Below are 17,999 nucleotides of genomic sequence, written 5' to 3'. Positions count from 1 at the left end.
CCCGCCCCCCCCCCCCCCCCCCCCCCCCCCCCCCCCCCCCCCCCCTAAATTATTGAAAATGCACATGAAGAGGAAGGAGATTTGGATAACAAGCAAGGAGTGTCCAGTATCCAACGGTATCAAGAAGATCGTGCAGCCCTGCAATAGCACTTTGTGGTTCCAGCGGAATAGGGATTGATTTAGAAGGAAAATCCCACACTCGGTTGCAACGGCAATGTTAACAAAACTTTATATATAAATATACACCCTTGGCACGCCTAAAACATATATAGAAACTTTCCATCTGCAGACATGGCAAAACAGGTTCTTAAGCTTGCTTTCCTGGCCATTGTTTGGATCGTCATCAGTGATCAAATTTGAAGGGTAGGTCTTAATTTCATTTAGAAGGGCACATATTCAGGTTGCACTTCTATAATGAAAAGCATAAAAAAAAAGAGCAATTCAATTGACAACAGTAAATTATTTTCAAATTTCTTTTTATTTTTTCACAGGAAAATGGTGGAACAACAACCCCATGGATGTTGTATATAAGACAGGTCTGATATGAGCCACAGGAAAATGGTGGAACAACAACCCCATGGATGTTGTATATAAGGCAGGTTTGATATGAGCCACAACTAATATATCGAATGCATTTACCATTAATGGATAAAAAGGAGACCTATATTCCTGCTCCAGTTTAGATAAGGATTAATTTTGTAGGAAATTTTTGTGACCAAAATGTTCAAGCCAATATACAAGTAGCTCAATCAAATTTAAGTTTATTGCATGAACGAAAAAATTTAGTAAAATTCTAAACAGGTTTAGGATTCAACAAACGAATGTACAAATGTGTATATGTTTTTGGTATCTCCTTTTTTAATATGAAAACATACCAGGAATTGGGAATCCGCAAACAAATCAAATCCAGTATGTTAGGAAGCTTGTTGAATGCGCTCCTCTCCAAGCATAAATCGTGCTTAAACCTTGCTTGAAAGTCGTTTGCTGAATGATGAATCTATGCTCCTCTCCAACTTAAATCGTCATCAAACCTTGCTTTAGGCAACCTTCAAGCACAACTCAGTGAAATTACAGACCTAATACATGGCCCATATTGACATCTAGTCGCTCTCAATTGAAACTACCAAATGTAATGGTATCAAGGGGTAGTTGTGACATAATAATTAATAAGAACTTCTATCATATTCACAATTAAAAAAAACAACTCGAAAAGAAACTGTTGTTTTTGAAATGGGAACAACTGCCAAATGTAATGGTATCAAAAGGTAATTGTGACATAATAATTAACTAGCATTTGCATCAGATGTTGCAAAGGAAACGCCGTAAGGCATAAATTGAAGAACACAAATACAACACAAGATTACTTTGATAAATAATAAAAATATATTGACCACTCAAATCAATGCCCCATTAACTGGAACCACTTAGTAGACATATCTATCAACATTAGGATTATACACAATGATCAAGAAATTTCCCATATACAAACAACACCTTCCACAACAACCTTTTGTCACGTCCACATTTTAAAAAATGCCTTGGAACATGATTGGAATCTCCCATATTGTCTTTTTCATTATGCAGATAAATCTTCCCTATTGCTATTTTCATCATGAATATTGTTAGTTCATTGTTGTAAAGTGTTAGTGTGTTAAAATATACAAACAGAACGTTCCACAACAATCTTTTGTCACATCCACATTTTAAAAAATGCCTTGGAACGTGATTGGAATCTCCCATATTGCCTTTTTCATTACGCAGAAAATCCTTCGATCAAGTCTTGTGTAATGTGCAAGACTAATCTTTGTGGGGAAGTCACCGTTGTACACTATGATCCTTTAGAGCCTTTCAGGATTTTAGACTCTCTTTCAAAATGTTGGTATTTATATCGGGGCCTACCTTCTAAAGAGTGGTTGTTACCGACGGAGTCACAGATGAGGCTTTATTTAATGAGCAAGGAATATTTTCCCTCGTACTCCAACTTTAGAGTACAAGACACTAAAAAAATTATGCAGCTGAAAGTGATCCATCTTCAAGATATTTTTCCTGTCAATTACGAACAAAATGTTTAAAACCTCAGTTCTGCGAAGAACTCTGTTAAGCTGGAATGTAAGAGTTTGCCTTGTATTTGACAAGAGCTTGAGAAAAACTTCGCAGAGGAAATCGTTCAATAGGAGGGTTTCCTTTTCCCTTTTTCAGTTATATCTGTGATCATGAGTTTCCATTAACCCACAAGTTTCTTGGGATCAAGGTCTGATCCGTGAGTATTGAAAACTGTTTTCAGCACAAATTCACCTTAACATAAGCAGGTTTCAATCTTTTAACATACATCTCATATTCCTGACTAATGAGACAACCAACTAGGCTAAACTGCTGAAACCTATGTGATTCCATTCTAACTAATTTGAATGCACGCTGAGACGAATTGATTCAAGGTAAAATATTTGCAAAAACAATAGTTCCCAGAAGAAAAGGTTTCAAACATGTTGAAGAAAATAAATATGAAGAGATCGAAAAAACATAACTAATTCATATTGAAACGCCTGTCTGCTTAAAGTATTGCTTGCAAAGAAAAACCGAAGATGATTCGTCCTTTTAACTAAAAAGGAAAAATTCGAAAAATTCCTCCATTTGCTCATACAATGCAAATGTACCTATACTGTTTGTTGAGAAATTGCTGCCATCCATGCTCTAAATGCCTTTAAAGAAGATAATCTTGGGGAGCAAATAAACAATAGCAAGGATATATGCCTTCAAGATTAAAATTGATGAACATGAAGATTGCACCGAGAGTCTTATTCTTTCTGGTGAAACACATCAGAGTGAATCTATTCCATTCACTCAAGTCGACTGGAGGAGGCCATGCCCTTGGTTCGATTCTCACAACAGAGGAATCCACTTTAGGGCATGGCGTAAAATGCCTCTTGCTCATATCCATAAGGAGCTTGGTACTGGCCAGAAGATCCACATTTACAGCCAGGCGAATGAAAAGGGAATCACCCGGCTTTGCCACGAGGCGGTGGCCAAATTCCTTGTGAAGCATGAGGGTGGCACTTCGAAACTTGGGCATGGTGGACAAATGCTTGAAGATGAGCGGAGATGATATCTGGTAAGGTATATTGGCTACACATATGTCAAAAGTTGGCAAGTCTGTTCGTAGTATGTCCCCTCGCACCAACTGTCCATGGTAATATTGTTGCAAATAATTACGTTTATGGTAATATTATGGTAATTTTGTTGCAAATATTACTGTTGCAAATAATTACGTTTCTGAGTGCATCACGTAATATACCACTCATTTCTACTATGGTAATAATATTGTTGCAAATAATGTTACGGATCTATTAATAACCCACAACTGTGATTTATTTTCGGGATAACAAAAACTATTAATTCATTTTCGACTCTATTGAAATATATGTTAAACACTGTTTCGTTTCACTGGTTTATTTCATCAATCCATATTTTACTATTGATATAGTTTTATGATGTGGGCCGATGAGGATGCGGTGCTACTTTTGGGAGTGGGAAGGATGAGGATCCGGGTTGTGCCCCGGTTGATAGCTGCGCAAATTGCGTAGGCGAAGAACCAGGCTTCTATCATTGCAAAGACGGGAACCTTTGCTGCTACGGCCCTCCTTGATACAACTGTCCTTGATAATTAAATAAATGCGGTTCCCCTTACACACACAGGCTTTCAGTTGATATTGCTGAGATCCGTGTAAGAGGAAACGTGAAAAGATGGCTTGGATTGCCATCTTTGCTATATTTTTCGATTTGCATGAAGTTTAATATACAGCACTATCACTATTGCTATTTTTAATAAATAGATGTGTCAAAGTTAAATCGCATTTATAATTTGTGAATGCAAATTAGCTATATGTTATTGCATTGATTATAAGGGAATATTAAGTACGCATTTTATTCAAAATTGTGGTAAGTTTTTGGTTTGTTAGTTGCTACAATGCAAAGTCTAACATTTTATATTATCTTCGTAAAAGTATGAGTTGTTATTGGCAGGATGAAATGTGCAATGTGTAATATTTTATATTATTTTTCTAAAAGATTTTGAGGTATCGGCAGGGTGAAATGATATGGTTTTTATACCTTGTTTTTAAAGTTATTTCTTATTCTTTGAAAACATTATTTTTATTAGTTGTGTTGATTGTAAAATATTTAGTTTTTTTCCTAAAATAAATATATCTAAACATAATTTATTTTTAGAATTTAATTACTCTTTAAGATAAATTAATTTAGATTTCTATTAACTCTAACTATATCATACATTAAGAGTGATTAAATTTATTTAGGTCTAAACATTTCATAGTTTTCTTTTTCAATTTAAAATTGATTTTACTTTGAAGAACTTCATATTTCTTGCCACGTGATAGATCAAGAGCTAAAATGTATCTATGATTATTCTTAATACTGCATGTATCAAATCCATGTTAAGCATGGAAGAATTTACATATGTCAATCATACTAGAAAACATACCATTGAAATTGTTTAATCACCATACTAGGAAAAAGGCTCGAGAGATGTAAATCTTACCTTAAGTTTTAATCTCTCTCCACATGATAGATATGGATTTTGTGATGAATATACACTAGTTATTAATATGTGGTTTGTTAACTACAAGGTGAGAATGGAAGTAATTGCACCTTTCATATATATAAGGTCATGATGATGAGGATTTTAAGAAGGTGAGGGATTACTAGGAATTATTTAGAATTTTATTTTTTGCTAAGAAAGAATTAAGAAAAAATTTCCAAAATTATCATAGTTTTCTTAAACAAAATTGTTATCAATGTTGGTAGTGTGACAAATCTTTTGAAATTGAGATCTAATATGGGTATATAGTAGGCATTATAAGAGAAATTGTTTTTCATCTTAAAACTTTTTAGTGTTATAAAGGTGACATATTATTTCATCTCACTAATGCACATTTTCATTATAGAGCTCAAGTGAATTTGTTCTCTCTCTGAAAGAGATCTTAAATATTTTGTTTATGGCCCAAATTGATTTTTTTTCCTTTAAAACTCTATTTTTCAACTCGATAACAATAATTCAATGAGTTACACATCTACTTCATAATATGAAGTAGAAAATACCTATCAACAAAATATGAACTTTTATGTCTCCCTCACACTGATGTGTATAAAGTGTCATATATATATATATATATAGTTGGCAATGAAATATTTTATGTAACATAGACATTCAAGTATTCCATCTATGACCCATATTTAAATATATTTTTATTATTAATGTTTTTTTAAATTCTAAAAATCAACTTCATACTAAATAATGAAGGAATAACACATATTCCTTATATTCAAAAATAGTAAATGGTTATGAAAAAAATATAAACATTTTTACTTTAATCAGTTTATATTTCTTTATCTTTATAAAATTTATATAAAATTATTTTATTTAAAATAAAGTTAAAATATTTGATTTATAATTAAGATTAATTTTTTCATATTTTTATATTTATTAAAATTAATTTATATATATATATATATATATATATATATATATATAAACCAGATAAGACATGAATTAGACATCCATACATCTATATTATATCAAGCTAAAGAAAAATACGATTCTACTCGATAATTAGAATAATAAATATATTCGAGAAATAGTGTACATGGATACTTTTCCACTTCACGATGACCATACTAAATTTACGGCCATTTTCCTCCTCATACTAAATTTACTTTAACATGAACTATGAGCTTCTTTACGCTCATTTATTCTCACACAAGAGTGACTGATGTAGCATCTGCATCAATTATAAAATTTTCTTGTCCTTGTTTAACAAAAGTTGTGTGTCGACATTTCAATATCATGATGGTATGAGAGGATACTATGATGTAGTTGTTGAAGAGGAGACTACAGTGTTGAAGATCATGGAATACTTTACCGCGTTGAAGATCACGGAATACTTTACCATGTTGGATAATGATCGCATGTATTTTTATTGTTTGATTGTGTTGGATAATGATTGTATGTGTTTTTATTGTTTAATTGTGTTTGATAATGATTGCATCTATTTTTATTGTTTAATTGGGTTCATTGAAATTTTTTGATAAATAATTTATAATTTAAGTTTAAGATTTTGTAGATTTGTAAATTATTCTAGGTATTTTTGACGTACATAACTGAAATTTAAAAGATAAATAATGTGAAATAAATGGTTTTTTCATGAAATTATTTAAATATAAGAGAAATTATTTCACATTTTTTAAATTTATATTTAAATAATCTATATTTTTGAATTCATATAAATAACACTCTTGAATTCATATAAATAATTATATCTGATGTTAAAATATTAATATATATCTTTTAGTCAAGTAAAATATTAATATATACCTTGTAGTCAAGTAATTATTATATCAGATGACACAATATGTACCGTGATAATACAACAAGAATCCACAATTGAAAACCTTGCAATTATTTGGATGAAGTAGCCATTAATGACATTGTTAAGATATATCAATAGGGTTTTCCTAATTAGATCACTCTTCATACTTGTAATACAATTGATTGTTAGGGTAGCTCTTCATACTTGTAATCGAAATCATATGGAGATAACCCCAACCATTCGAGTTAATGGCTTCCCAAGATGTTAAGTGAGACTCCCTATAGCATGGTGAATGAAGAGAACACTAATAATAGTCAGTCAAGCAAACAACTATTGAATTTTTTTTAGAACATCACAATTTGGATGTCATACTTGTTATCAACTGATACAAGGAATGTACACCAAATGTGTTTTTCCAAAATAAAGGGCATAGTTTGTAACATGATTGTCATGCAGGGGACTTGATCCCATCACGTTCAAAGTTTGACTTTTTAAGTTTGTAGGGAATTGTCGATCATCGTCTTTGTTGTCATAATAGAGTCATTGGTGAATGTGTTCTCCTATTAGGATAATGTATCACCATAGAAAGATGAGCTACACAACAACTGCTAGCTTGATGTTATTAATGGTGTAGGTAACTCACCCTTACCATTAAAGTGTTCCCATCCATGGTGAATAAAAATCACATTATAACAATAGAGGATGATATTGGGAGCCAATTTCAATAAATTGATTTTCGGTAATAGAGTCATTGGTGAATGTGTTCTCTTATTAGGATAATGTATCACCATAGAAAGATGAGCTACACAACAGCTGCTAGCTTGATGTTATTAATGGTGCAGGTAACTCACCCTTATCATTAAAGTGTTCTCATCCATGGTGAAAAAAAATCACATTATAACAATAGAGGATGATATTGCGAGCCAATTTCAACAAATTGATTTCTGGTAAAAGAAATTTTTAGAGAAGTTCACTAAATAAATCTCTCAAATATAGCTGGAGCTTTGAACATTCTTTTAAAAAGAGGGGAGACCAATGTTTTATTCTTTCAAGTGGTATATAGATAATTAAACTATATTCCAATTTTATATATGTAAATGCCAATTCACTCATAGGAAAAATATACGCCAATTCACAAAATTTACTTTGGAAATAAGGAAATTGTTGTAAACTACAGTTTTAAGAGTTTTAAGTAGTGTTTGCTTGGGAAGAAGATAGTATTGTAATTTTATTTTAATTTTATGGTTAATAAAGGATGAAGTGGATTCAAGGATTTAAAAAAATGAATTATATTAAAAAAAAAAATTATAAATTTGATTAGAATAAAATTTAAATATCAATTAGCATATTTTCCAAAAGATTGTAAGAGGGTCAGGGCCAAATATCTACAATAATCTTTTAGTGGAGAGTGATGCATGTTAATGGTGTTTTTTATATGGTGCATTCAATGATTTTTCAATTAATGTAATTTGTGCATAAAATTCTTTCAAGAAAAATACTCCTAAAGATGTCAATGTTTGTAGATTTGTTTTTTTAACTAAATAAATTGGATGGATCCAAAATTTATGAAACTTAGACATATAAAAAACTTTTATATGGATATGCGTAGTGGTGATTAAAACCCCATTAAACCTATTGATTTTTCTTCAATAATTGGTTAGGTGAACTTTAAAATATCAAAAAAAGATTCAAAAATCTTAAAATATTTGGTGAACATACATTCAGATTGAGAATGCTTGTACTGCATGGCTTATTTGGAGTTTTTTTAGAGGTTTATCTGATACAAAAAAAATAAAAAATGTGTGATCTTCTATTAAAATTGCTTCAACAAAAAATAATTAATGTTGGTGATGTGTTAGAATACATTAAAAATTAATGAAAATTAAGCAAGAATATGAAAGGCATGGTATAATTCATTGGATCATAGTTTGATGGTAATTGTATTGATTGTGCGGTTTCCACCCTCTTATAAAAAAAAATTTACAAACTTCGCATGTGGTTGGTAAATTGAAGAAAAATTCATTTTATTAGTTAAGTAAATTATTAGGTCAATGTGATAAAACTTTTGGGAAGAACAAAGAAACTAGAGAATACACATACAAACATATATAGAGGATCAAGATTCAATAAGGCATCACCTAAAATTTCAAGAGGAAGATGAGCTTTGATCAATGATAAGAATTTAGGTTAAAATAAAAATTGATTCTGTTATAGAAGATGTGATTGAGGGCATATCCAAGGAAGAGGAATCAATAATTTTCAAAAGGTTTTAAATGTATAGCATACCCAACCCCCTGATACATTTTGAGGTGGCGTTTAAATTTTTTCTTTATCTTATTGATCTTGAAACTCCTTTCTCGTATGATTGTTTACTTTTGTAAAGTAAAATTTTATTTATGCTTCAAAGAGAAATATCATGCAATTTTTTGGTATGTCTTAGTCCGCCTCCTAGGAAACCAAACTAGTGATAGTAACATATTTTTTCAAAATCCAGACCTAAGGTCTTTGTAAGTTCATCAGAAAATGAAAAGAATGTGCATCAAGACTAGATATCATGATCTATCATGTATCCTAACTTAAAACGAATTCATATTACTTAAAAAACAATAGAGGTGAGTGAGACTTGTCATTTAGACTTGGAAGAGTCAAAAGCATTTACTGTTATAGGCTCCTTGTTGTTATCATGAGAGATTCCAACATCTAGGGGAGACCCAAATGACCCTCAATATGGCCTAAATTCCTATCCAAACTCATCATAGACAGTTAAAACTCATCCAACATGAGAAAAATTTCCTCCTTGTCATCATTTCAGTTTAATAAGATCGGGACTAGAAGGACATTTAGATAGAAATAAATATCATTGATGTACATGTATTGACTATAATGACCTATGGTATGTCTCGTATCAGGTACCAAATTAGCTATTTCACCAAGGACTTTAGAACATGTCAAATGACCTCTTTCACGAACAATATCACACTCCACCTAAGTTATTTCTTCCCGAATTTCTTGTACCATGTTGTCATCATAGTGATTACATAGAGACGGTCGCCTATTATTGGGTTTGAGAGCCCCATTGGTCTTTAAAATATATAGCCCCATCAACATCTAGCCCATTAGTGAGCCATTGGTTGAAAAATATCCAAACGAGGAGCAATATAAAAGAAGGTGTTATGAAACCAACTCACAAAAGATAGAAAAGATAGATCAATGCCTTAGAATTCAGCCTCTTTGAGGGGGTGACCTCCTTTACATTACACAAATGATCAATTCCTTGGTGATACAAATGACAAGACCTCCTTTCTATATATATGGGTATAAGGGGTCATAATATAATCAGAGCTGACGTAACAATAATAATGTAAGGGCATAATAATAATAATAGTGGGCTTCTATGGGGCACAATAATAACAATATGGGGACTACATGGGCACAACAATATAATAAGGGGGTTGTACTAATAACAATAAGGGGTTACACTAGTATTATAGGGACCTAACATGCCCCTCTCCTTCAAAAAGTGTTGTCCTTAACACTTGAGTAGTTCTTGATGCTTGTATATAAATTCTTGTCCTCCCATGTGGAATCTTCAGTAGGTAAGTTCTTGCACTTGATGAGATACTTTGAAATTGATCTATTTCGTAGATTTCGATTTCTCGGTTCTGTGACTACTTCAGGTTCCAATATGATTTTTCCTTCCGTGTCAAGTTCTCGCAATATTGTTTGAACTGGGATCTTCTGCAACTTTTGAATGAGTTACCACTTCTTTGGGCATATGGATATGCATAAGGCCTAATGTTTTGAGGAACACTTCATGGAATCAAATGAATAGCATGAACATGATCACAAATAGATGGGAGGCCTTTCAGAGTCTCAAATACCTTGGAATGATTATCCAACATGTTTTGGAGATATGGAGAAATACATGATTTCGATGTGGGATCCTCCAGTGAACATAATTGTGCAATTACACCCCATTGTTATTTATTCAGAATATTTTTCATGTTGTTATAGTTGATTAACTTTCTAGGTTTTCCTTCGATACCCCTCAATTCAACTTCCTTTCCTTCCCAAAAAAATTTCAAGAAAGTTCTTGAAAATTAAAATATATCGTACCCAAAGACTGTAGCCATTGGACTCGTAGTAAAACATCAGCACCACCTATTGGAATGGAGAGCATTGGGCTATTCAATACATATCCTCCCATGGATAGCTTAATATTATGGCGCTTTATAGAGAAATTTATGGTTCCTCCACTTGCAACCATCACTTGACACTCCGGTGCTAGATATAGGAAGCAATTCAATTCCTTGGCTACGTTACAACCAATAACATTATGGGTACTGCCTGAATCAATCAACACTCTTACCTTTTTCTTCTTGGTATGTCCTTCTATCTTGATGGTTTGAGAAGTGGTAATTTCTTCCATTGCATTACAAGATATGGTCCGATTGATTTCTTAAGACTTGATGTGATCTTTCAATTCTTGAACATTTTTCTTCTTGATATGTCCTTCTATATTTATAGTTTGAGGAGTGGTAATTCCATCCAATGCATTACAAGATATGATCAGATTCATTTTTCTTTCTTGATGTGATGTTACACTTCTTGAACTTTTTCTTCTTGATATGTCCTTCTATCTTGAAAGTTTTAGGAATGGTAATCCTTTCCAATGCTTTACAAGATATGGTCGAATTCATTTCTTCTTTCTCTGGGGTTGGTACTTGGTGTGTACACTCTTCTTTTGATGTTTCTTGATCCATTTCTTTCTCCTCTCGACAATCAATGTAAAATAATTTCTTCTCAGCACACTTATGACCTTTAATGTATTTTTTATCACAATTGTAACAAAGTCCTTTTTCTCTTTTTTCCTCCAATTGTTGTGGTGTAACCCTTGTAGGTTGTGGAAGGCTAGGAGAAACAACACTTCCATGTTTATAGTTGTGAGGGGTAGACTTCCTTGTTTCCATAATTTCTCTTTCCACTTTGTAACAAAGCCCTTTTTCTCTTTTTCTTCTAATTTTTGTGGTGTTGCTCTTTGTATCCTCATAATGTGCTATCATTTCCTCCATGAAAATTAACCACGTAACAAGTTGTTTATGAGAACAAAGCCCTTTATACCATAAAAATTGATCCAGTTCGAAATATGAAGATGCAATACATACCTTTTGTAACAATGGTACACCATGTAGATCAAAATATTGCTCCATCTGTAGTATCCAATTTATTGGATCCTTTCCATCAAAATTCCTCATAACTCCTTTTCTTGATTTCAGGAGCTTGATCTTGAAATGAGTGTAACTTTGTACTTTCAAATCTCAAAGTTCTGAAATTGTCTCCTACAGTAGCCCTCTCATTCCTCTTTCTAACCCCACAAGTTTGATCAGAATTTGATTCTACAAGAAAGATTTATGCCCAAACTCCTAAGATGACCTGATTATATAATGTTTAGTAGAGAAAACTTGTACGACATGCCATGTGTCATTGTTTCGACCTTCGGATCTAAAAATTATGCACAGAAAACTACAGTTTGTCCATTTTTCGTAAGATCCTATGAAATTTCAATTTGTTGCTCAGAGAGAAAGTTATGATGATTTTCCCAAGGTCACCTGTTTAGGATGTAATTCGGGAGTCTACAAAAACCCTAAATTCCTCAGATCATATAGCCGAAAATATAGTGACACAAGATCTGAAATTCAGATCTGAGATTCAGAACAATTTCTTCTCAAATGGGTTTTTACTTTAGATTCTGAAACTTTGTAGCAAAAATTTTATAGTGAAGATACCATGATTACGTTTTTTAGATGAAATTTTGGAGCTTGCAAAAAGGCTAAATTCCTCATATCATATCTCCGAAAATATAGCGAGATGAAATCTAAAATTTGGATGCACAGTTCAGAAATATTTCCTCTCAAATGGTTTTCCTTTTATCTTCTAAAAGATTGCATAAAAAAAGCTACAGTGAAAATACCATGATGACCTTTCTGGAGCAGCAAAACCCTAGAATCCAAAGCCCTGATACTAAATGTTATGCAACTAGCTCACAAAAAGATAGAAAAGATAGATCAACGCCTTAGAATTCAACCTCTTAGAGGGGGAAGCCTCCTTTACGTTACACAAATGATAAATTCTTCAATGATACAAATGATAAGACTTCCTTTCTATATATAGGAGTCTAAGGGGTCATAATATAATCAGAGCCGATGTAACAATAATAATGTAAGGGCACAATAATAACAATAGTGGGCTTCTATGGGGCACAATAATAAAAATATGGGGACTACATGGGCACAACAATATAATAAGGGGGTTGTACTAATAACAATAAGGGGTTACACTAGTAGTATAGGGACCTAACAGAAGGGAATTACTTAATGAAGAGAATGAGTGCGTGGAAAAGTAGGATGAAGAGGGATAGTTGATGGAAGAACAAGGATGGAAGTAGAAAGGAGTTAGAGACTAGATGATTGTAATAGAGGAAATAGAAAGGGGAGAGAATTCTAGGATGGAATTGTTTGAGCAAAGAGACTAGAGGAGACATAATGAATAAGAGACTCTAAAATTCTAATACTACCAGGAAGGTGTAACACCCTCCTCCCACATTTACCCAAGAAACTATCTAGCCAGGGTAAATATGTGACAAGAGGCTACTACGATATGATTTGACCTCCTAAGTCACATTCAGGAAGTGGAATTGATGGAAACACACCATACAGACATTCAACATCAGCTTCAAGACCCTTGGGAACCATCCAACACTTCAAACAAATTGCCCTTGGGTCCCATTGAAATTGTGGAGAACTTAAGCCTTAGTCGGTCTCATGTTATAGGCATGGTAGCATCTAGAAACCCATATTCACTCTCATAGGCTTTCCTGCCAGCACCTAGAGACTCATTTAGTCAGTGTTATGCCAGCATCCCTAGGATTTGAGCCACTTTTTCAATCCTAGAGCCTAGGTCACTGCCCAGAATTGAACCATCTCTTTAGAATAGTAAAATAGTATGGAAATGATTGTAATAAAGAAAAATACTTGTTGATGACCTTGATTGGACCCCTACTAGCCATGACAGTCATTTTGTCAAACACAGCACGAATATGTAATCTACAGGTGTAAATAATAGTTCTAAGCATATGGTTCTCATACAAAGCTGAGAATCGCTAAGAACAATTGATTCCTCAACACATCAACTACCATTCCATGCATTAGTTCATAGATACATTGATCACTCAATTACAAGTAAAAAAATGGTGAAACCATTACATAGTTGTCTTCATAAAACACATATATAACCAGAATAATAGAAATAGAAATACTCATGAATGTATACCCATATAGACCACATAAAATCCAAAAAATGTTCATAAAATACAAGGAGAAATAACCTTCCATTAATGATGCAAAATCGAAACCCAAGATGGGACTTCCACATTCCACCCGACCATAGAATGGGTCAACTAAATCTCTCTTCAGTAATTCGTCCTCGTGCTATATTTCAAGCATGATGTGGGATCTCATAGAAAACATCAATCAAAAACCATCCAAGGCTTCCAAAGGCCATTAACCTCAACCCATAAAATATTGATTCCACCTCATGATTAGACATCACAAAACCATCATCAGATTGGTCTTTATCCCAGCCATCCAGGGCTCCAAAGCATTTGTTTCGACCAAGGCTCTAGGACTAGTAAATCAACCCACAGTTGCAATCAGTCTCTAGATCGTTCATCCAACCAAGGCTCTAGGACTAATAACTCAACCCACAACTGCAGTCGAGCTCCAAACGATTCGTCCAACCAAGGCCCTAGGACTAGTAACTCAACCCACTTAGGGCTCTAGAGTGTTTTTCCAACCAAGGCTACTTGACTAGTAACTCAATGCAAGATTTTACAGGGCTCTAGGCCATTTGTCCAACCAAGGCCCGAGGAACTAGTAACTCAACCAAAGTTAAGGAAACATGAGAACCTACCAAAAACTCAACAATGAAATAAACCTACAATCACCATTGTTATCCAAGAAATGGCAAGGCTAGGAAATCCACTGTCAATCTTCGCCATCCTCCATACCAATGACATATCACACCCAAAAACCCACATGCATGTGCCATGCATGCCAAAATTGTTGAAGGAAACATAGATGCAACTCAGTACCTACAAGAAAATCTGATGTAGTTGTTGATCCCGATGGATTCTTTCCCTTTCTCACTCTTCCTTTGCCTTCTTGCTCTAGTAATCCAAGTATGCCACACCCTCCAAGAATGCTACAAGAAAACTCTAAGTCTCCAAGAGTATGAAAGAGAGAGAGAGTAATGAGAGAGCTCCAAAACTGAACTGACGAAAGGTTACCCACTGATCCTTAGAAGCCTTGTTATGAATGAGGCCTCTATTTTCTTCACTTTTCATTATTTTCCTTCATTTTCCTCCTCACATGAAATTTGTAACCTTTCACCTCATTTTTCTCCTAATTCCCATTATTTTCATAAATAAATGTGCCAAAAAAACCATTTTTCCTTTCCAAAGCCTTAGCCATTTCCTTTTCCAATTTCTTTAGCCATAACTAATCAAAAGTGATCCCCATCACTAGGATTTTTCCCAACATTCAGCTTGGAATAAGTGTCCCATCATCTGTGGTTATTATTTTTCCTTTATTTACTTTTATTACATGGAATTTTCACCAGGGTTGTTACAGAACCCTCCCTTTCAGGGAAACACCATCCTTGGTCTTCAAGAACACCTATAACCATAAAACTGTTGTAAACAAAATAGACTATCAATGGAGCTTTATAACTTAGCTGGATGCAGTATTTACAATGATCAACCTACTGAGAAACAAACCAACATAAAAACATAACATCATAGTAACATGACACCCATACAACTTATTGGAGCTTTATAGCATTGTTCATGGAGGTATTTACATCCATATACATATGTACATAAGCCAACAGACCAAAACATATACCAAAGGATATAGCACAACATATACCAAAATCACACTAAAACACCAAGCTAAAATTGTTTTGCCTCAACCGAAAAACAAGGAATGATACATAGCCCGCATCTGATCTGCCATCTCCCATTTATCTTCTTCAGGCCCAAAGTGCTTCCACTACACCTTAACTTCTTTGATTACTTGGTTTCAGAGCAGGAGCACCTTTTTCTACAATATACAATTAGGCTCTAGTTGGAATTATCCATTTGGTTTGACCTTAAATATAGACCATTCAATCACAAGATCAACATCTTTAACATACTTCTTAAGCAATGACAAATGGAAATCATCATGGAATTTCAATGTCAGAGGTAGTGCAAGTTGATAGTCTATTGGCACAATCCTCTCAACAATATTCAAGGGTCCACAAAACCGTGGTGTGATCTTGCCGCATGATCCAATCCACAAGGAGCTCTTCCTTAATTTGATGTGCAAGTACACTAGTTCCTTAACCTAGAACTATTTGAACAACCTATTCCTATCTACATAGCTCTTCTGCCTATCCTATGTTGCCTTTATATTCTTCTTTATAACCTACATTTCCTATTCCATGATTTTTCAACATATCTAGTCCAATCAATACCATTTTGACTAGATCACTCGAACTGATAGGAATGTCACAACTTCACCCATACAATGCCTCAAAACAACTCATCCTCAATGACTCCTGGTAACCATTCTTGTACGTGAACTCTACCAGTGGAGTCTCAAAATTGTCTCCCAAATTCATCCATATTTCCATCATTTCATAACCATTTCTCCCTCATTTCATGACTATCTAGCCTAAAACCCTACATCAAGTAACCATCTTTGTGATTATATGGGTTAGGATCCTTTTTTTCCAAAGTTATTTATTTTATGTATTTAAAGTGAATTTAAGACTAAAAACTAGGAAATTAACACGGTTTCATACATTTATATATGTGTTATGAGTTTTGTGACATGTGTAGGCTTATTTCGAGGTTCTAGAAAGGTCTTACTTGTCCTCCCAAGCGCAAATTCGAATTTCAACACAAGAAGTGGACCATATTCCAAGGAGAAAGATCATGGAGATCTTTATGAGTCATAAGATTTGTATCTAACATTCAAGGATAAGATGAGACAAGTATGGATATATTAGATATTTAAGGGATCTGCATTTATTGAGAAGATAGCCCTAACCCATGTATATATAAGAGGTGAATCCAGGAAGCCAACAATTGTTAGTTATTCATTGACATTAGATTTATGATTGTTCATTCAACATGAATAATATCATTTTCTTGCAATTATGAGTTGTGAATGTTTCTTGATTCTTCAGGAGTGATAGTTATTCATGTGTGCTAATTAGGGAATGGAAATATCCCCATCAACCACCATTCACATACATATGTAACATAGTTTAATTTATGTTATTTCCTTTCATGCATGTGTGATTTACTTTCCGTAAGTGTGTTTTGTTATGTGAACATTGATTTCCTTTCAGTAGCTAGTTTTTATGTGATAAGGACAACCAGGACGTCCTATGTTAGGAGCCTCTTCTCCATGAGCTAGACTGAACTGAAACAAGCTTTACTTCCTTATATGATCTCCTAGATTAAATTTATCTGAAGATTGATTTCCTTTTAGTAGCTAGTTTTTATGTGAGAAGGACAATTAGACCTCCTAAGGTAGGAGAATCTTCTCCATGAACTAAGAACTGAACCGATTATATGCTTTATTTCCTACTTTCCTGGATGTTTGGTAATGTTATTATAGAAAGATTGTAGAAGGACAAAATAGGACTCTTGAATAAGGGACTCTTCTCTATTTTCTAAAGTAAACTAATTACATTTATTAAAAAAAATTATGCTTTCATAAAATAGATCAGATTCTTTTCTTTTCAAAATAGTTTAGATTTGTAATATGCATTTCCCTTATTTTCATCTAAATGACTACTTCCTACACTAGTTTAATATAAGGTTCCAAATACTTTGGTTTTCTTCTAAGTTTACCGACCCAAATTGATAAATAAATCAATGACCTAATTCACCTCAATAAATTAGACCAACACCCAATCCTCTCAATAATACTGAAGGGTCCACAAAACCATGGTTTCATCTTAGCACATAATCCAATCCGCAAGGAGATCTTCGTCGGTTTGATGCACAAGTACACTTGTTCCCAAACCTAGAACTCCTTGAACAACCTATTCCTATCTGCATAGATCCTCCGCCTATTCTGTGTTTCCTTTATATTCTTCTTTATAACCTGCATTTCATGTTCCATGTCTTCCAACATATCTAGTCCAACCAATACCATGTTAACTAGATCACTCCAACTGATAGGAATGTCACAACTTTTCCCATACAATGCCTTAAAAGGAGTCATCCTCAATGACTCTTGATAACCATTGTTGTACGTCAACTCCACTAGAGGAAGATACTCTTCCCATTTCTGGTGTTGATGCATCACATACATCTGCAACATGTCCTCCAATATCTCATTGACCCTCTCTGTATGTCCATCTATTTGTGGATGATAAGTTATACTGAATGCCTACTTTGTTCCCAATCTCATAAATAACTCCTTCCAAAACTTAGAAGTGAACTTTGCATCTTTGTCTGACACAATATTCTTTAGAACACCATGTAATCTGACAATATCTCTG

The 17,999-nt window shown here is 33.6% G+C and overlaps 1 pseudogene; it reads right to left on the bottom strand.

Annotated features, from left to right (window-relative positions):
• Positions 1-2,701: 2,701 nt before the first annotated feature.
• LOC149151212 (uncharacterized) lies at positions 2,702-3,299 on the bottom strand (annotated as a pseudogene).
• Positions 3,300-17,999: the final 14,700 nt, after the last annotated feature.

Source organism: Pinus tabuliformis, chromosome 9 (genome assembly GCF_031772625.1).
Source record: "Pinus tabuliformis cultivar Carrire ecotype Pingquan chromosome 9, CPIR1, whole genome shotgun sequence".
Taxonomy (NCBI): domain Eukaryota; kingdom Viridiplantae; phylum Streptophyta; class Pinopsida; order Pinales; family Pinaceae; genus Pinus; species Pinus tabuliformis.
Note: the sequence above shows the minus strand (reverse complement) of the source record. Positions and strands in the feature narration are given on the sequence as shown.